Source organism: Vigna unguiculata, chromosome 2, assembly GCF_004118075.2.
Source record: "Vigna unguiculata cultivar IT97K-499-35 chromosome 2, ASM411807v1, whole genome shotgun sequence".
Taxonomy (NCBI): domain Eukaryota; kingdom Viridiplantae; phylum Streptophyta; class Magnoliopsida; order Fabales; family Fabaceae; genus Vigna; species Vigna unguiculata.
The window spans coordinates 10,249,712-10,271,019 of NC_040280.1; the positions used below are offsets into that span (position 1 = coordinate 10,249,712).

General features: G+C 36.0%; 1 pseudogene; it reads right to left on the bottom strand.

The window, feature by feature from the left end:
- The window catches only part of LOC114174448, a 35,827-nt pseudogene that overhangs the window by 2,108 nt on the left and 12,411 nt on the right, over window positions 1–21,308 (bottom strand).

A 21,308-nucleotide genomic window follows, 5' to 3' on the forward strand; every position in this document is an offset into this window, starting at 1 on the left:
TTTCGCTCCATCTTCTTGTTATGTTTCCATTCTCCGTTTTAAATCATTTCTCAAATTTTGTTGCTTATTAGCATTCCAACCTTGATAGATCAGTAAAATGAATCCAACCGTCTGGATTCACATCATTTGGTATTCAGAGCCTTGCTATCTAGATTTGGAATAGGAATGAAAGTTTATTATACAAGGTGTTTAATCGAAGGTCACGCATGTTTAGTTGCATTCGATTAAGGAAGCGACAACAATGTTGTGATCCAAAGATAGGTGGAGAAACTCCAGTTACCAACAACCTTTCACACGAATCAAGCATGGATCAAATTCAGTAAAGTGCAACGTGTGAAAGAAGTGTTATGTGATATTGCTCCCATGGACTCTTGTCTTTGGTAGCCTTAATTTCAGTTACAATCAACCATTAAGTAGTGGATCATGTTAGCTTGAGTGGATTATCAATAGCTTTAAGTGGGTTGTAACTGAAATTTATGTGTCTTTGCTAATTCTGACGGTTAAAGCTCCTGTATAAGTTGACCATTTTCATCAATGAAAGCAAGCTGAGTTTTATTCAGAAAATATAAGAGTTTTCTCTCATCTATCTTAGTGAGAGTGATTCTCCTAAGTTCTTAAGTGATTCAAGAATCCCTGAGTTTTATCAAAGTTTTTGTCCCTTTGTGTGTTTAAACTCTTAGGCTTATCTTCCATTTTGGAAGTGTGATGTGTATCAATTTCCGCTCCATCTTCTTGTATGTTTCCATTCTCTCGTTTTAAATCATTTCTCAAATTTGTTGCTTATTAGCATTCCAACCTTGATAGATCAGTAAAATGAATCCAACCGTCTGGATTCACATCATTTGGTATTCAGAGCCTTGCTATCTAGATTTGGAATAGGAATGAAAGTTTATTATACAAGGTGTTTAATCGAAGGTCACGCATGTTTAGTTGCATTCGATTAAGGAAGCGACAACAATGTTGTGAGCCAAAGATTGGTGGAGAAACTCCAGTTACCAACAACCTTTCACACGAATCAAGCATGGATCAAATTCAGTACAGGCAACGTGTGAAAGAAGTGTTATGTGATATTGCTCCCATGGACTCTTGTCTTTGGTAGCCTTAATTTCAGTTACAATCAACCATTAAGTAGTGGATCATTGTTAGCTTGAGTGGATTATCAATAGCTTTAAGTGGGTTGTAATTGAAATTTATGTGTCTTTTAATTCTGACGGTTAAAGCTCCTATATAAGCTGAACCATTTTCATCAATGAAAGCAAGCTGAGTTTTATTCAGAAAATATAAGAGTTTTCTCTCATATCTATCTTAGTGAGAGTGATTCTCCTAAGTTCTTGAGTGATTCAAGAATCCCTGAGTTTTATCAAAGTTGTTTGTCCCTTTGTGTTTAAACTCTTAGGCTTATCTTCCATTTTGGAAGTGTGATGTGTATCAATTTCCGCTCCATCTTCTTGTATGTTTCCATTCTCTCGTTTTAAATCATTTCTCAAATTTCTTGCTTATTAGCATTCCAACCTTGATAGATCAGTAAAATGAATCCAACCGTCTGGATTCACATCATTTGGTATTCAGAGCCTTGCTATCTAGATTTGGAATAGGAATGAAAGTTTATTATACAAGGTGTTTAATCGAAGGTCACGCATGTTTAGTTGCATTCGATTAAGGAAGCGACAACAATGTTGTGAGCCAAAGATAGGTGGAGAAACTCCAGTTACCAACAACCTTTCACACGAATCAAGCATGGATCAAATTCAGTACAGGCAACGTGTGAAAGAAGTGTTATGTGATATTGCTCCCATGGACTCTTGTCTTTGGTAGCCTTAATTTCAGTTACAATCAACCATTAAGTAGTGGATCAATGTTAGCTTGAGTGGATTATCAATAGCTTTAAGTGGGTTGTAACTGAAGTTCATGTGTCTTTGCTAATTCTGACGGTTAAAGCTCCTTATAAGTTGACCATTTTCATCAATGAAAGCAAGCTGAGTTTTATTCAGAAAATATAAGACTTTTCTCTCATCTATCTTAGTGAGAGTGAATTCTCCTAAGTTCTTGAGTGATTCAAGAATCCCTGAGTTTTATCAAAGTTCGTTTGTCCCTTGTGTGTTTAAGCTCTTAGGCTTATCTTCCATTTTTGGAAGTGTGATGTGTATCAATTTTCGCTCCATCTTCTTGTATGTTTCGATTCTCTCATTTTAAATCATTTCTCAAATTTGTTGCTTATTAGCATTCCAACCTTGATAGATTAGTAAATTAATCCAACCGTCTGGATTCACATCATTTGGTATTCAGAGCCTGCTATCTAGATTTGGATAGGAATGAAAGTTATTATACAAGGAGTTTAATCGAAGGTCACGCATGTTTAGTTGCATTCGATTAAGGAAGCGACAACAATGTTGTGAACCAAAGATAGGTGGAGAAACTCCAGTTACCAACAACCTTTCACACGAATAAGCATGGATCAAATTCAGTAAGTGCAACGTGTGAAAGGAGTGTTATGTGATATTGCTCCATGGACTCTTGTCTTGGTACCTTAATTTCAGTTACAATCAACCATTAAGTAGTGGATTATTGTTAGCTTGAGTGGATTATCAATAGCTTTAAGTGGGAGTAACTGAAATTTATGTGTCTTTGCTAATTCTGACGGTTAAAGCTCCTGTATAAGTTGACCATTTTCATCAATGAAAGCAAGCTGAGATTTATTCAGAAAATATAAGAGTTTTCTCTCATCTATCTTAGTGAGAGTGAATCTCCTAAGTTCTGAGTGATTCAAGAATCCCTGACTTTTATCAAAGTTGTTTGTCCCTTTGTGTGTTTAAGCTCTTAGGCTTATCTTCCATTTTTGGAAGTGTGATGTGTATCAATTTCCGCTCCATCTTCTTGTATGTTTCCATTCTCTCGTTTTAAATCATTTCTAAATTTGTTGCTTATTAGCATTCCAACCTTGATAGATCAGTAAAATGAATCCAACCGTCTGGATTCACATCATTTGGTATTCAGAGCATTGCTATCTAGATTTGGAATAGGAATGAAAGTTTATTATACAAGGTGTTTAATCGAAGTCACGCATGTTTAGTTGCATTCGATTAGGAAGCGACAACAATGTTGTGAGCCAAAGATAGGTGGAGAAACTCCAGTTACCAACAACCTTTCACACGAATCAAGCATGGATCAAATTCAATACAGGGCAACATGTGAAAGAAGTCTTATGTGATATTGCTCCCATGGACCTCTTGTCTTTGGTAGCCTTAATTTCAGTTACAATCAACCATTAAGTAGTGGATCATTGTTAGCTTGAGTGGATTATCAATAGATTTAAGTGGGTTGCAATGAAATTTATGAGTCTTTTGAAATGCTGACGGTTAAAGGTCTTATATAAGCTGAACCATTTTCATCAATGAAAGTAAGCTGAGTTTTATTCAGAAAATATAAGAGTTTTCTCTCATCTATCTTAGTGAGAGTGATTCTCCTAAGTTCTTAAGTGATTCAAGAATCCCTGAGTTTTATCAAAGGTCGTTTGTCCCTTTGTGTGTTTAAACCTCTAGGCTTATCTTCCATTCTTGGAAGTGTGATGTGTACCAATTTTCGCTCCATCTTCTTGTATGTTTCCATTCTCCCGTTTTAAATCATTTCTCAAAATTTGTTGCTTATTAGCATTCCAACCTTCATAGATCAGTAAAATGATTCCAACCATCTCAATTCACATCATTTGGTATTCAGAGCCTGGCTATCTAGATTTTGAATAGGAATGAAAGTTTATTATACAAGGTGTTTAATCGAAGGTCACGCATGTTTAGTTGCATTCGATTAAGGAAGCGACAACAATGTTGTGATCCAAAGATAGGTGGAGAAACTCCAGTTACCAACAACCTTTCACACGAATCAAGCATGGATCAAATTCAGTAAAGTGCAACGTGTGAAAGAAGTGTTATGTGATATTGCTCCCATGGACTCTTGTCTTTGGTAGCCTTAATTTCAGTTACAATCAACCATTAAGTAGTGGATCAATGTTAGCTTGAGTGGATTATCAATAGCTTTAAGTGGGTTGTAACTGAAGTTCATGTGTCTTTGCTAATTCTGACGGTTAAAGCTCCTGTATAAGTTGACCATTTTCATCAATGAAAGTAAGCTGAGTTTTATTCAGTAAATATAAGAGTTTTCTCTCATCTATCTTAGTGAGAGTGATTCTCCTAAGTTCTTAAGTGATTCAAGAATCCCTGAGTTTTATCAAAGGTCGTTTGTCCCTTTGTGTGTTTAAACTCTTAGGCTTATCTTCCATTCTTGGAAGTGTGATGTGTACCAATTTTCGCTCCATCTTCTTTATGTTTCCATTCTCCCGTTTTAAATCATTTCTCAAATTTGTTGCTTATTAGCATTCCAACCTTCATAGATCAGTAAAATGATTCCAACCGTCTCAATTCACATCATTTGGTATTCAGAGCATTGCTATCTAGATTTTGAATAGGAATGAAAGTTTATTATACAAGGTGTTTAATCGAAGGTCACGCATGTTAGTTGCATTCGATTAAGGAAGCGACAACAATGTTGTGATCCAAAGATAGGTGGAGAAACTCCAGTTACCAACAACCTTTCACACGAATCAAGCATGGATCAAATTCAGTAAAGTGCAACGTGTGAAAGAAGTGTTATGTGATATTGCTCCCATGGACTCTTGTCTTTGGTAGCCTTAATTTCAGTTACAATCAACCATTAAGTAGTGGATCAATGTTAGCTTGAGTGGATTATCAATAGCTTTAAGTGGGTTGTAACTTGAAGTTCATGTGTCTTTGCTAATTCTGACGGTTAAAGCTCCTGTATAAGTGAACCATTTTCATCAATGAAAGTAAGCTGAGTTTTATTCAGTAAATATAAGAGTTTTCTCTCATCTATCTTAGTGAGAGTGATTCTCCTAAGTTCTTAAGTGATTCAAGAATCCCTGAGTTTTATCAAAGGTCGTTTGTCCCTTTGTGTGTTTAAACTCTTAGGCTTATCTTCCATTCTTGGAAGTGTGATGTGTACCAATTTTCGCTCCATCTTCTTTTATGTTTCCATTCTCCCGTTTTAAATCATTTCTCAAATTTGTTGCTTATTAGCATTCCAACCTTCATAGATCAGTAAAATGATTCCAACCGTCTCAATTCACATCATTTGGTATTCAGAGCATTGCTATCTAGATTTTGAATAGGAATGAAAGTTTATTATACAAGGTGTTTAATCGAAGGTCACGCATGTTTAGTTGCATTCGATTAAGGAAGCGACAACAATGTTGTGATCCAAAGATAGGTGGAGAAACTCCAGTTACCAACAACCTTTCACACGAAAAAAGCATGGATCAAATTCAGTAAAGTGCAACGTGTGAAAGAAGTGTTATGTGATATTGCTCCCATGGACTCTTGTCTTTGGTAGCCTTAATTTCAGTTACAATCAACCATTAAGTAGTGGATCAATGTTAGCTTGAGTGGATTATCAATAGCTTTAAGTGGGTTGTAACTGAAGTTCATGTGTCTTTGCTAATTCTGACGGTTAAAGCTCCTGTATAAGTTGACCATTTTCATCAATGAAAGCAAGCTGAATTTTATTCAGAAAATATAAGACTTTTCTCTCATCTATCTTAGTGAGAGTGATTCTCCTAAGTTCTTGAGTGATTCAAGAATCCCTGAGTTTTATCAAAGTTTGTTTGTCCCTTTGTGTGTTTAAGCTCTTAGGCTTATCTTCAATTTTTGGAAGTGTGATGTGTATCAATTTTCGCTCCATCTTCTTGTATGTTTCCATTCTCTCGTTTTAAATCATTTCTCAAATTTCTTGCTTATTAGTATTCCAACCTTGATAGATCAGTAAAATGAATCCAACCGTCTGGATTCACATCATTTGGTATTCAGAGCATTGCTATCTAGATTTGGAATAGGAATGAAAGTTTATTATACAAGGTGTTTAATCGAAGGTCACGCATGTTTAGTTGCATTCGATTAAGGAAGCGACAACAATGTTGTGAGCCAAAGATAGGTGGAGAAACTCCAGTTACCAACAACCTTTCACACGAATCAAGCATGGATCAAATTCAGTAAAGTGCAACGTGTGAAAGAAGTGTTATGTGATATTGCTCCCATGGACTCTTGTCTTTGGTAGCCTTAATTTCAGTTACAATCAACCATTAAGTAGTGGATCAATGTTAGCTTGAGTGGATTATCAATAGCTTTAAGTGGGTTGTAACTGAAGTTCATGTGTCTTTGCTAATTCTGACGGTTAAAGCTCCTGTATAAGTTGACCATTTTCATCAATGAAAGCAAGCTGAGTTTTATTCAGAAAATATAAGACTTTTCTCTCATCTATCTTAGTGAGAGTGATTCTCCTAAGTTCTTGAGTGATTCAAGAATCCCTGAGTTTTATCAAAGTTTGTTTGTCCCTTTGTGTGTTTAAGCTCTTAGGCTTATCTTCAATTTTGGAAGTGTGATGTGTATCAATTTTCGCTCCATCTTCTTGTATGTTTCCATTCTCTCGTTTTAAATCATTTCTCAAATTTCTTGCTTATTAGTATTCCAACCTTGATAGATCAGTAAAATGAATCCAACCGTCTGGATTCACATCATTTGGTATTCAGAGCATTGCTATCTAGATTTGGAATAGGAATGAAAGTTTATTATACAAGGTGTTTAATCGAAGGTCACGCATGTTTAGTTGCATTCGATTAAGGAAGCGACAACAATGTTGTGATCCAAAGATAGGTGGAGAAACTCCAGTTACCAACAACCTTTCACACGAATCAAGCATGGATCAAATTCAGTAAAGTGCAACGTGTGAAAGAAGTGTTATGTGATATTGCTCCCATGGACTCTTGTCTTTGGTAGCCTTAATTTCAGTTACAATCAACCATTAAGTAGTGGATCAATGTTAGCTTGAGTGGATTATCAATAGCTTTAAGTGGGTTGTAACTGAAGTTCATGTGTCTTTGCTAATTCTGACGGTTAAAGCTCCTGTATAAGTTGACCATTTTCATCAATGAAAGTAAGCTGAGTTTTATTCAGTAAATATAAGAGTTTTCTCTCATCTATCTTAGTGAGAGTGATTCTCCTAAGTTCTTAAGTGATTCAAGAATCCCTGAGTTTTATCAAAGGTCGTTTGTCCCTTTGTGTGTTTAAACTCTTAGGCTTATCTTCCATTCTTGGAAGTGTGATGTGTACCAATTTTCGCTCCATCTTCTTGTATGTTTCCATTCTCCCGTTTTAAATCATTTCTCAAATTTGTTGCTTATTAGCATTCCAACCTTCATAGATCAGTAAAATGATTCCAACCGTCTCAATTCACATCATTTGGTATTCAGAGCCTGGCTATCTAGATTTCGAATAGGAATGAAAGTTTATTATACAAGGTGTTTAATCGAAGGTCACGCATGTTTAGTTGCATTCGATTAAGGAAGCGACAACAATGTTGTGAGCCAAAGATAGGTGGAGAAACTCCAGTTACCAACAACCATTCACTCGAATCAAGCATGGATCAAATTCAGTAAAGTGCAACATGTGAAAGAAGTGTTATGTGATATTGCTCCCATGGACTCTTGTCTTTGGTAGCCTTAATTTCAGTTACAATCAACCATTAAGTAGTGGATCAATGTTAGCTTGAGTGGATTATCAATAGCTTTAAGTGGGTTGTAACTGAAGTTCATGTGTCTTTGCTAATTCTGACGGTTAAAGCTCCTGTATAAGTTGACCATTTTCATCAATGAAAGCAAGCTGAGTTTTATTCAGAAAATATAAGACTTTTCTCTCATCTATCTTAGTGAGAGTGAATCTCCTAAGTTCTGAAGTGATTCAAGAATCCCTGAGTTTTATCAAAGTTTGTTTGTCCCTTTGTGTGTTTAAGCTCTTAGGCTTATCTTCCATTTTTGGAAGTGTGATGTGTATCAATTTCCGCTCCATCTTCTTGTATGTTTCCATTCTCTCGTTTTAAATCATTTCTCAAATTTGTTGCTTATTAGCATTCCAACCTTGATAGATCAGTAAAATGAATCCAACCGTCTGGATTCACATCATTTGGTATTCAGAGCATTGCTATCTAGCTTTGGAATAGGAATGAAAGTTTATTATACAAGGTGTTTAATCGAAGGTCACGCATGTTTAGTTGCATTCGATTAAGGAAGCGACAACAATGTTGTGAGCCAAAGATAGGTGGAGAAACTCCAGTTACCAACAACCTTTCACACGAATCAAGCATGGATCAAATTCAATACAGGGCAACATGTGAAAGAAGTCTTATGTGATATTGCTCCCATGGACTCTTGTCTTTGGTAGCCTTAATTTCAGTTACAATCAACCATTAAGTAGTGGATCATTGTTAGCTTGAGTGGATTATCAATAGATTTAAGTGGGTTGCAATTGAAATTTATGAGTCTTTTGAAATGCTGACGGTTAAAGGTCTTATATAAGCTGAACCATTTTCATCAATGAAAGTAAGCTCAGTTTTATTCAGTAAATATAAGAGTTTTCTCTCATCTATCTTAGTGAGAGTGATTCTCCTAAGTTCTTAAGTGATTCAAGAATCCCTGAGTTTTATCAAAGGTCGTTTGTCCCTTTGTGTGTTTAAACTCTTAGGCTTATCTTCCATTCTTGGAAGTGTGATGTGTACCAATTTTCGCTCCATCTTCTTGTATGTTTCCATTCTCCCGTTTTAAATCATTTCTCAAATTTGTTGCTTATTAGCATTCCAACCTTCATAGATCAGTAAAATGATTCCAACCGTCTCAATTCACATCATTTGGTATTCAGAGCCTGGCTATCTAGATTTCGAATAGGAATGAAAGTTTATTATACAAGGTGTTTAATCGAAGGTCACGCATGTTTAGTTGCATTCGATTAAGGAAGCGACAACAATGTTGTGAGCCAAAGATAGGTGGAGAAACTCTAGTTACCAACAACCATTCACTCGAATCAAGCATGGATCAAATTCAGTAAAGTGCAACATGTGAAAGAAGTGTTATGTGATATTGCTCCCATGGACTCTTGTCTTTGGTAGCCTTAATTTCAGTTACAATCAACCATTAAGTAGTGGATCAATGTTAGCTTGAGTGGATTATCAATAGCTTTAAGTGGGTTGTAACTGAAGTTCATGTGTCTTTGCTAATTCTGACGGTTAAAGCTCCTGTATAAGTTGACCATTTTCATCAATGAAAGCAAGCTGAGTTTTATTCAGAAAATATAAGACTTTTCTCTCATCTATCTTAGTGAGAGTGAATCTCCTAAGTTCTGAAGTGATTCAAGAATCCCTGAGTTTTATCAAAGTTTGTTTGTCCCTTTGTGTGTTTAAGCTCTTAGGCTTATCTTCCATTTTTGGAAGTGTGATGTGTATCAATTTCCGCTCCATCTTCTTGTATGTTTCCATTCTCTCGTTTTAAATCATTTCTCAAATTTGTTGCTTATTAGCATTCCAACCTTGATAGATCAGTAAAATGAATCCAACCGTCTGGATTCACATCATTTGGTATTCAGAGCATTGCTATCTAGATTTGGAATAGGAATGAAAGTTTATTATACAAGGTGTTTAATCGAAGGTCACGCATGTTTAGTTGCATTCGATTAAGGAAGCGACAACAATGTTGTGAGCCAAAGATAGGTGGAGAAACTCCAGTTACCAACAACCTTTCACACGAATCAAGCATGGATCAAATTCAATACAGGGCAACATGTGAAAGAAGTCTTATGTGATATTGCTCCCATGGACTCTTGTCTTTGGTAGCCTTAATTTCAGTTACAATCAACCATTAAGTAGTGGATCATTGTTAGCTTGAGTGGATTATCAATAGATTTAAGTGGGTTGCAATTGAAATTTATGAGTCTTTTGAAATGCTGACGGTTAAAGGTCTTATATAAGCTGAACCATTTTCATCAATGAAAGTAAGCTCAGTTTTATTCAGTAAATATAAGAGTTTTCTCTCATCTATCTTAGTGAGAGTGATTCTCCTAAGTTCTTAAGTGATTCAAGAATCCCTGAGTTTTATCAAAGGTCGTTTGTCCCTTTGTGTGTTTAAACTCTTAGGCTTATCTTCCATTCTTGGAAGTGTGATGTGTACCAATTTTCGCTCCATCTTCTTGTATGTTTCCATTCTCCCGTTTTAAATCATTTCTCAAATTTGTTGCTTATTAGCATTCCAACCTTCATAGATCAGTAAAATGATTCCAACCGTCTCAATTCACATCATTTGGTATTCAGAGCCTGGCTATCTAGATTTCGAATAGGAATGAAAGTTTATTATACAAGGTGTTTAATCGAAGGTCACGCATGTTTAGTTGCATTCGATTAAGGAAGCGACAACAATGTTGTGAGCCAAAGATAGGTGGAGAAACTCCAGTTACCAACAACCATTCACTCGAATCAAGCATGGATCAAATTCAGTAAAGTGCAACATGTGAAAGAAGTGTTATGTGATATTGCTCCCATGGACTCTTGTCTTTGGTAGCCTTAATTTCAGTTACAATCAACCATTAAGTAGTGGATCAATGTTAGCTTGAGTGGATTATCAATAGCTTTAAGTGGGTTGTAACTGAAGTTCATGTGTCTTTGCTAATTCTGACGGTTAAAGCTCTTGTATAAGTTGACCATTTTCATCAATGAAAGCAAGCTGAGTTTTATTCAGAAAATATAAGACTTTTCTCTCATCTATCTTAGTGAGAGTGAATCTCCTAAGTTCTGAAGTGATTCAAGAATCCCTGAGTTTTATCAAAGTTTGTTTGTCCCTTTGTGTGTTTAAGCTCTTAGGCTTATCTTCCATTTTTGGAAGTGTGATGTGTATCAATTTCCGCTTCATCTTCTTGTATGTTTCCATTCTCTCGTTTTAAATCATTTCTCAAATTTGTTGCTTATTAGCATTCCAACCTTGATAGATCAGTAAAATGAATCCAACCGTCTGGATTCACATCATTTGGTATTCAGAGCATTGCTATCTAGATTTGGAATAGGAATGAAAGTTTATTATACAAGGTGTTTAATCGAAGGTCACGCATGTTTAGTTGCATTCGATTAAGGAAGCGACAACAATGTTGTGAGCCAAAGATAGGTGGAGAAACTCCAGTTACCAACAACCTTTCACACGAATCAAGCATGGATCAAATTCAATACAGGGCAACATGTGAAAGAAGTCTTATGTGATATTGCTCCCATGGACTCTTGTCTTTGGTAGCCTTAATTTCAGTTACAATCAACCATTAAGTAGTGGATCATTGTTAGCTTGAGTGGATTATCAATAGATTTAAGTGGGTTGCAATTGAAATTTATGAGTCTTTTGAAATGCTGACGGTTAAAGGTCTTATATAAGCTGAACCATTTTCATCAATGAAAGTAAGCTCAGTTTTATTCAGTAAATATAAGAGTTTTCTCTCATCTATCTTAGTGAGAGTGATTCTCCTAAGTTCTTAAGTGATTCAAGAATCCCTGAGTTTTATCAAAGGTCGTTTGTCCCTTTGTGTGTTTAAACTCTTAGGCTTATCTTCCATTCTTGGAAGTGTGATGTGTACCAATTTTCGCTCCATCTTCTTGTATGTTTCCATTCTCCCGTTTTAAATCATTTCTCAAATTTGTTGCTTATTAGCATTCCAACCTTCATAGATCAGTAAAATGATTCCAACCGTCTCAATTCACATCATTTGGTATTCAGAGCCTGGCTATCTAGATTTCGAATAGGAATGAAAGTTTATTATACAAGGTGTTTAATCGAAGGTCACGCATGTTTAGTTGCATTCGATTAAGGAAGCGACAACAATGTTGTGAGCCAAAGATAGGTGGAGAAACTCCAGTTACCAACAACCATTCACTCGAATCAAGCATGGATCAAATTCAGTAAAGTGCAACATGTGAAAGAAGTGTTATGTGATATTGCTCCCATGGACTCTTGTCTTTGGTAGCCTTAATTTCAGTTACAATCAACCATTAAGTAGTGGATCAATGTTAGCTTGAGTGGATTATCAATAGCTTTAAGTGGGTTGTAACTGAAGTTCATGTGTCTTTGCTAATTCTGACGGTTAAAGCTCCTGTATAAGTTGACCATTTTCATCAATGAAAGCAAGCTGAGTTTTATTCAGAAAATATAAGACTTTTCTCTCATCTATCTTAGTGAGAGTGATTCTCCTAAGTTCTTGAGTGATTCAAGAATCCCTGAGTTTTATCAAAGTTTGTTTGTCCCTTTGTGTGTTTAAGCTCTTAGGCTTATCTTCCATTTTTGGAAGTGTGATGTGTATCAATTTTCGCTCCGTCTTCTTGTATGTTTCCATTCTCTCGTTTTAAATCATTTCTCAAATTTCTTGCTTATTAGTATTCCAACCTTGATAGATCAGTAAAATGAATCCAACCGTCTGGATTCACATCATTTGGTATTCAGAGCATTGCTATCTAGATTTGGAATAGGAATGAAAGTTTATTATACAAGGTGTTTAATCGAAGGTCACGCATGTTTAGTTGCATTCGATTAAGGAAGCGACAACAATGTTGTGAGCCAAAGATAGGTGGAGAAACTCCAGTTACCAACAACCTTTCACACGAATCAAGCATGGATCAAATTCAGTACAGGGCAACATGTGAAAGAAGTGTTATGTGATATTGCTCCCATCGACTCTTGTCTTTGGTAGCCTTAATTTAAGTTACAATCAACCATTAAGTAGTGGATAATTGTTAGCTTGAGTGGATTATCAATAGATTTAAGTGTGTTGCAGTTGAAATTTATGTGTGTTTTGAAATGCTGACGGTTAAAGCTCCTCTATAAGCTGAACCATTTTCATCAATGAAAGCAAGCTGAGTTTTATTCAGAAAATATAAGAGTTTTCTCTCATCTATCTTAGTGAGAGTGATTCTCCTAAGTTTTTAAGTGATTCAAGAATCCCTGAGTTTTATCAAAGTTCGTTTGTCCCTTTGTGTGTTTAAGCTTTTAGGCTTATCTTCCATTTTTGGTAGTGTGATGTGTATCAATTTCCGCTCCATCTTCTTGTATGTTTCCATTCTCTCGTTTTAAATCATTTCTCAAATTTCTTGCTTATTAGCATTCCAACCTTGATAAATCAGTAAAATGAATCCAACCGTCTGGATTCACATCATTTGGTATTCAGAGCCTTGCTATCTAGATTTGGAATAGGAATGAAGGTTTATTATACAAGGTGTTTAATCGAAGGTCACGCATGTTTAGTTGCATTCGATTAAGGAAGCGACAACAATGTTGTGATCCAAAGATAGGTGGAGAAACTCCAGTTACCAACAACCTTTCACACGAAAAAAGCATGGATCAAATTCAGTAAAGTGCAATGTGTGAAAGAAGTGTTATCTGATATTGCTCCCATGGACTCTTGTCTTTGGTAGCCTTAATTTCAGTTACGATCAACCATTAAGTAGTGGATCATTGTTAGCTTGAGTGGATTATCAATAGCTTTAAGTGGGTTGTAACTGAAATTTATGTGTCTTTACTAATTCTGACGGTTAAAGCTCCTGTATAAGTTGACCATTTTCATCAATGAAAGCAAGCTGAGTTTTATTCAGAAAATAAAAGAGTTTTCTCTCATCTACCATAGTGAGAGTGATTCTCCTAAGTTCTTAAGTGATTCAAGAATCCCTGAGTTTTATCAAAGTTCGATTGTCCCTTGGTGTGTTTAAGCTCTTAGGCTTATCTTCCATTTTTGGAAGTGTGATGTGTATCAATTTCCGCTCCATCTTCTTGTATGTTTCGATTCTCTCATTTTAAATCATTTCTCAAATTTATTGCTTATTAGCATTCCAACCTTGATAGATTAGTAAAATGAATCCAACCGTCTGGATTCACATCATTTGGTATTCAGAGCCTTGCTATCTAGATTTTGGATAGGAATGAAAGTTTTTTATACAAGGAGTTTAATCGAAGGTCACGCATGTTTAGTTGCATTCGATTAAGGAAGCGACAACAATGTTGTGAACCAAAGATAGGTGGAGAAACTCCAGTTACCAACAACCTTTCACACGAATTAAGCATGGATCAAATTCAGTAAAGTGCAACGTGTGAAAGAAGTGTTATGTGATATTGCTCCCATGGACTCTTGTCTTTGGTAGCCTTAATTTCAGTTACAATCAACCATTAAGTAGTGGATTATTGTTAGCTTGAGTGGATTATCAATAGCTTTAAGTGGGATGTAACTGAAATTTATGTGTCTTTGCTAATTCTGACGGTTAAAGCTCCTGTATAAGTTGACCATTTTCATCAATGAAAGCAAGCTGAGTTTTATTCAGAAAATATAAGAGTTTTCTCTCATCTATCTTAGTGAGAGTGAATCTCCTAAGTTCTGAAGTGATTCAAGAATCCCTGAGTTTTATCAAAGTTTGTTTGTCCCTTTGTGTGTTTAAGCTCTTAGGCTTATCTTCCATTTTTGGAAGTGTGATGTGTATCAATTTCCGCTCCATCTTCTTGTATGTTTCCATTCTCTCATTTTAAATAATTTCTCAAATTTCTTGCTTATTAGCATTCCAACCATGATAGATCAGTAAAACGAGTCCAACCAATTGGATTCACATGATTTGGTATTCAGAGCCTGGCTATCTAGATCTGGAATAGGAATGAATGTTTTATATACAAGGTGTTTATTCGAAGGCCACACATGTTTAGTTGCATTCGATTACGGAAGCGACAACAATGTTGTGAGCCAAAGATTGGTGGAGAAACTCCAGTTACCAACAACCTTTCACCCGAATCAAGCATGGATCAAATTCAGTACAGGGCAATGTGTGAAAGAAGTGTTATGTGATATTGCTGCATGGACTCTTGTCATCTTCTTTTGGGATAGGCATGGCTTCATTTTAAAACACTCAATCTTGATGAACGTTCTCTTTATTTGAGGCATTAGGGACTGATATGAATCTCATTGCACAAGGGCTGACAGGATTTTTTTTCTTTTAGGGTTAGAACTAGTTATGACGATGAGAAATTTTGTGGGCAAATTAGGTATTCTTTTGAAAATTGGGTGAAGAAGAAAGTAATAAGGGGTGAATCTAAACGTGGAAGGAAAGAATCACTCTTTCCAATGGAGGCAACACACAAAGGATGGCAAAATCCTTTGATACAGCCAAGGGTTCTTCAATCACTCAAGAACTAGGAGAATCACTCTTACTATTAGATAGAAAATTGAATTCGTGAACAAAACTTAACTTGATTTCATTGATAAGAAATTGTTCTGCTTATATAGAGGCTTTAACCATTATGGTTACAAAAAGACCATTAATTTTCATTATATCCCACTAGTGCTAATAATAAACCAATCAAGCTTATAATTGTCCACTACCTAATGGCTTATTATAACTGAAATTGGGGCAGCCAAAAAGTCATCAAAAATTATTCAGCAAGGTCTTCTTAGTCTTCCAAGGCTGGTTCTTAAGATGTCAAATGAGCCCTTATTTAAATAAAAGAAACTGCATTAATCTGGCGCGTTAGTCCTCTTCCATTTGGGCCACGATGCAATTTACAACTTTTGTCTTTTCTCCTTCAAACTTGGGCTTGTACTCAAATAATATTGACAACACTTGTTGTAGAGCTTCTTTTGCTTTCTTTGCTCTAGACCTTGTCATAGGTCCTCCAAGTTCTTCAAGTGGATCCTTGTCTTTGCTCATTGTCACACCTCCATCATTCTCTCCCCCTTGAGTAGGATTTGTCCTGAAATCAGATTCTCCCTCTACATAAAAAAGAGATAAGTCAGACACATTGAATGTGGAACTAACATTATACTCACCACGCAGATCAATTTTGTAAGCATTGTCATTTATTCTTTCAAGAACTTGGAATGGACTATTCCCCCTTGGTTGAAGCTTTGATTTTCTTTGTTCTAGAAACCTTTCCTTTCTCATGTGCACCCAAACCGAATCTTCAAGTTAGGAGACAACCTTCTTTCTACCTTTGTTAGCTTGTCTTGCATAACTTTCATTTTTCTTTTCAATTTGACCCCTTACTTGCTCATGTAACTTCTTCACATAGTCAGCTTTAGCCTGTTTCTTTATGCTTAAACATGGAAATGTTAGGCATAGGTAGCAAATCAAGAGGAGTTAAAGGGTTAAATCCATATACAATATCAAAAGGTGAATAATTAGTTGTGCTATGGACAACCCTATTATAAGCAAACTCAACATGAGGCAAACATGTTTCCCAAGAATTAAGATTTTTCTTTGTAACAGTCCTAAGTAATGTGCCTAAAGTTCTATTGACTACCTCAGTTTGACCATCAGTTTGTGGGTGACAAGTAGTAGAAAATAACAATTTAGTACCAATCTTACCCCACAAGGTCCTCCAAAAGTGACTAAGGAATTTTGTATCCCTATCACTCACAATGCTCCTTGGTAGTCCATGAAGTCTTACTATTTCCTTGAAAAACAAGTCAGCCACATGACAAGCATCATCCACCTTCTTGTAAGGTATGAAGTGTGCCATTTTAGAAAATCTGTCAACAACAACAAAGACAGAATTCTTTCCATTCTTTGTTTTAGGCAGCCCCATAACAAAGTCCATAGAAATGTTAGTCCAAGGATATTCAGGAACAAGTAAAGGAGTATATAATCCATTAGATTTAGCTTTTTACACACAATGCAGTGATCACAAAACTTATGTACATCACGTTTCATATGAGGCCAAAAGAAGTGCTCTTCCAAAATTTCCAAAGTCTTTTGAACCCCAAAATGACCCATCAAACCTCCTTCATGTGATTCAGTCACAAGCAACTCTCTTATGGAACACTTAGGCACACACAATTTATTTGATTTAAACAAGAATCCATTATGCCTATAGTAACCATTTTCAGAAAACTTTTCACATGCAGCATATATTTCAGCAAAATTTGCATCATCCTTGTACATATCTTTCAAAGATTCAAGACTAAACAATTTAATTTCAAGCATAGAAAACAATATATGCCTCCTAGAAAGTGCATCAGCCAATATATTTCCTTTCCCCTTTTTATACTTGATTACGTATAGAAATTGCTCCAAAAACTCTACCCATTTAGCATGCCTCTTATTAAGCTTACCTTGTCCTTTCAAGTATTTCAAGGACTCATGATCACCGTGAATGACAAATTCTTTGGGTAACAAATAGTGTTGCCAAGTCTTTAAAGCTCTAACCAAAGCATACAATTCCTTATCATAAGTAGAATAGTTAAGGGCAACCCCACTTAACTTTTCACTAAAATAAGCAATAGGATGTCCATCTTGCAACAAAACAGCCCCAATACCCACATTTGATGCATCACACTCAATTTCAAAAGATTTTGCAAAATTAGGCATGGCAAGAACAGGTGCATTAGTGAGCTTATGCTTGAGGGTAACAAAGGCCTCCTCTTATTTCTCTCCCCATTTAAAACCCACATTCTTTTTAACAATTTCATTTAGAGGTGCAGCCAGGGTACTAAAATCCTTAACAAATCTCCTGTAAAAACTTGCTAAACCATGAAAACTCCTCACCTCACTAACATTCTTAGGTGTAGGCCATTCTTGGATGGCCTTGACCTTTTCCGCATCAACTTGTACACCTTTAGCACTCACAACAAAACCCAAAAACACCACATGATCAGAATAAAAGATGAATTTTTCCAAATTGGCATACAATTTTTCTTTTCTAAGAACAACCAAAATAGATTGCAAATGCTCAACATGCAACTCAAGACTGGTGCTATAGATCAGAATATCATCAAAGTACACCACAACAAATTTACCAATAAACTCTCTTAAAACATGGTTCATTAACTGCATAAAAGTACTAGGTGCATTTGTCAAACCAAAGGGCATAACCAACCACTCATACAATCCATATTTAGTTTTGAAAGCAGTTTTCCATTCATCACCTTCTCTAATCCTAATCTGATTATATCCATTTTTAAGATCAATTTTAGAAAACACACATGCACCATAAAGTTCATCAAGAAGATCATCTAACCTTGGAATTGGATGCCTATACTTGATGGTGATGTTGTTTATTGCTCTATAATCAGAACAATCCTCCATGAGCCATCCTTTTTGGGCACCAAAATCACATGTACAGCACATGGACTCATGCTATCCCTCACCCAACCTTTACTCATGAGTTCAGTAACTTGTTTTTCAATCTCTTTGGTCTCTTGTGGGTTGCTCCTATAAGCTGGCCTATTGGGCAAAGCAGCTCCCGGAATGAGATCAATGTGATAAGCAATTCCTCTCAAAGGTGGCAAACCATCAGGGACACTTGCTGGAAACACATATTTATAATCCTGCAAAAGGGACTCAATACTAGAGGGCAATTCAAATTGGCCAAATTGGTCAGAATTTGAAATCTGATTTTGACAAAACAGTAAGTAGAAGGGTTGTCTTGTGTAAAGCACCCTCCTTACCTCCCTTTCTCTTGCTAAATAAACTTGCTTACCCTCAATGTTTCATTTTCTCTCATTTTCCTGTCAAGTGTTTCACTCTTTTTCTTTTTCCTTTCAAGTGTTTCACTCTTTTTCTTTTCCTTTCAAGTGTTTAAATCTTTTTCTCATTTGCTAACTTTTCTCTCATTTTTATTTGATCCTCACACACCTCTTTAGGAGACAAGGGTTTGAGGACCACTTTTTTATCTTGATACATGAAAGAGATTTTGTTAGTGAAGCCATCATGAATGGCTTCGATGTCATACTACCACGGTCTTCCCAAAAGAATATGGCTAGCCTCCATGGGAACCACGTCACATAAGATCTTATCTTCATATTTGCCAATGGAGAAAGAGACTTCAGCTTGCTGTTTCACTTGGACTTTTTCTCCTTCACTAAGCCATTGAAGTTTGTATGGCCTAGGATGTGGTTTAGTGTCCATGTTCATCTTTGACACTAATCTTGAACTCACCACATTGGTACAACTTCCTCGATCAATGATTACCAAACATACAAGACCATTAACTGAACATCTTGTATGAAAAATATTCTCCCTTTAAGATGCATCCTCGGCCTTGACTTGACTTCCCAGCATCCTCCTAATCATGTACAACTCTCCTACATTAGCTTTCAACTCGCCATCACTTTCTTCTACCTCTCCATCATTATCATCAGAATCGCTTGTGTACTCCCCATTATCCTTAAGAAGAACGGTCTTCTTTGTAGGACACTAATAGGCATAATGTCCCATGCCCAAACATTTAAAACATTTCACTTCTCTAGTCCTCTTTGGTGGATTTTCAGGTTTCTTTTGAACTATTTTTCCTTCATTAGAAAGCACTAAATTGCTAGAGGAGGCAACACCTTCTTTCTTTACTCTATCTCTCTAGTTTGAAGAATTAAAATTGGTAGAACTCTTTCTTGTTGTACTCTTTCTTTTAATTTGTTGTTCTACCTGTATGGCCTTATGCAATAGATCCTCCATCTCTACAAACTCCTGCAACTCAACAACATCTCTAATATCATGATTTAATCCATTAAGGAAATGTGCCATAGTTACCTCAGGATCTTCTTCAATTTTGGCTTGGATGATAAGAATCTCCATCTCCTTATAATACTCATCCATTCCCTTGCTTCCTTGAGAAAGTCTTTGTAGTTTCAATTTTAAGTCCCTATGGAAGCTAGAAGGTTACATACCACTTCCTCATGACCCTTTTCATCTCATCCCAAGTGTCCACCAAAGGCTCCTCATCTCTAATCCTCTCTCTTTGCAACTTGTTCCACCAAATTAAAGCATAATCAGAAAATTCAGTTGCTGCAAGCCTTACCTTTTGCTCCTCACTATAATTATTGCAAGAAAATACATGCTCAATTTTGAGCTCCCACTCCAAGTAAGCTTCAGGATTACTTCTCCCCTTGAAAGGTGGCACATTCAACCTTACTCCTTCTATTCTCCCTTCATTCCTTTGTGGCCCTCCTCCTCCTCCTCTTCGTGGGGTTCTATTCTCTAGTTGGTCCAACCTATCATGAAACTCATCTTGTTGTTGCTTCATCAACCTCTCCAAATGTTGAGACAATGCAGCAATTTGCATCTGAATATCATTCCTTTCTGCCATGATTAACAAACAGATCAAGGTAATAAGAACAAAATATATATATATGGTGTTTGAAAATTTTCTCACCCACTCAAGTGTTTGCACTCACAGATTGGCTTTTACTAAAAATAAAACACTCTTGCCTTTTACCACTCAAATTCTCCTTGGTTTCTTAGGCTATTCAAGAGATTATGGCCATAACAAAGAACAATTCTCCAATATGTGCAGCGAAACGCTTGTAAGTAGGCAAAGAAAGGTTAACAAAGAAAAAAAAAAGGCCAAGAAAAGTAGGTAAAAAGAAGGAAATCAACAACAATCCTTCAATAACACCAATATATTACCTTATAAAAATTGTTCAGAGGCATGAATCATTCGGCCCAATTTTTTGTTTTTTATCACAGTTTCAGTACAATTACGAATTGCTGTAACTATTTTCTTTTTTTAATTTTTAGAAGGGCCAAACTTTTGCAATGATTCAGCACAAACATAAATAATACAAGTAATAAGGTAATGAATTGGTAAAATAAGAAAGAAGGAAGGATGTTACCAATTTGACGTTCAAACCCTTAAACCGAAGCTCTGAATACCAAATGATATGAATCTCATTGCACAAGGGCTGACTTAGGATTTTTTTTTTTCTTTTAGGGTTAGAACCAGTTATGACCACGAGATATTTTGTGGGCAGAATTAGGTATTCTTTTGAAAACTGGGTGAAGAAGAAAGTAATAAGGGGTGAATCTAAAAGTGGAAGGAAAGAATCACTCTTTCCAAAGGAGGCAACACACAAAGGATGGAAAAATCCTTTGATACAGCCAAGGGTTCTTGAATCACTCAAGAACTAGGAGAATCACTCTCACTATTAGATAGAAAATTGAATTTCTGAATAAAACTTAACTTGATTTCATTGATAAGAAATGGTTCAGCTTATATAGAGGCTTTAACCATTAGGGTTACAAAAAGACCATTAATTGCCATTATATCCCACTAGTGCTAATAATAAACCAATCAAGCTAATAATTATCCACTACCTAATGGCTGATTATAACTGAAATTGGGGCAGCCAAAAAGTCATCCAATATTATTCAGCCAGGTCTTCTTAATCTTCCATGGCTGGTTCTTAAGATGTCAAATGAGCCCTTATTTAAATAAAAGTAACTGCATTAATTTGGCGCATTAGTCCTCTTCCATTTGGGCCACGATGCAATTTACAACTTTTGTATTTTCTCCTTCAAACTTAGGCTTGTACTCAAATAATATTGACAACACTTGTTGTAGAGCTTCTTTTGCTTTCTTTGCTCTAGACCTTGTCATAGGTCCTCCAAGTTCTTCAAGTGGATCCTTGTCTTTGTTCATTGTCCCACCTCCA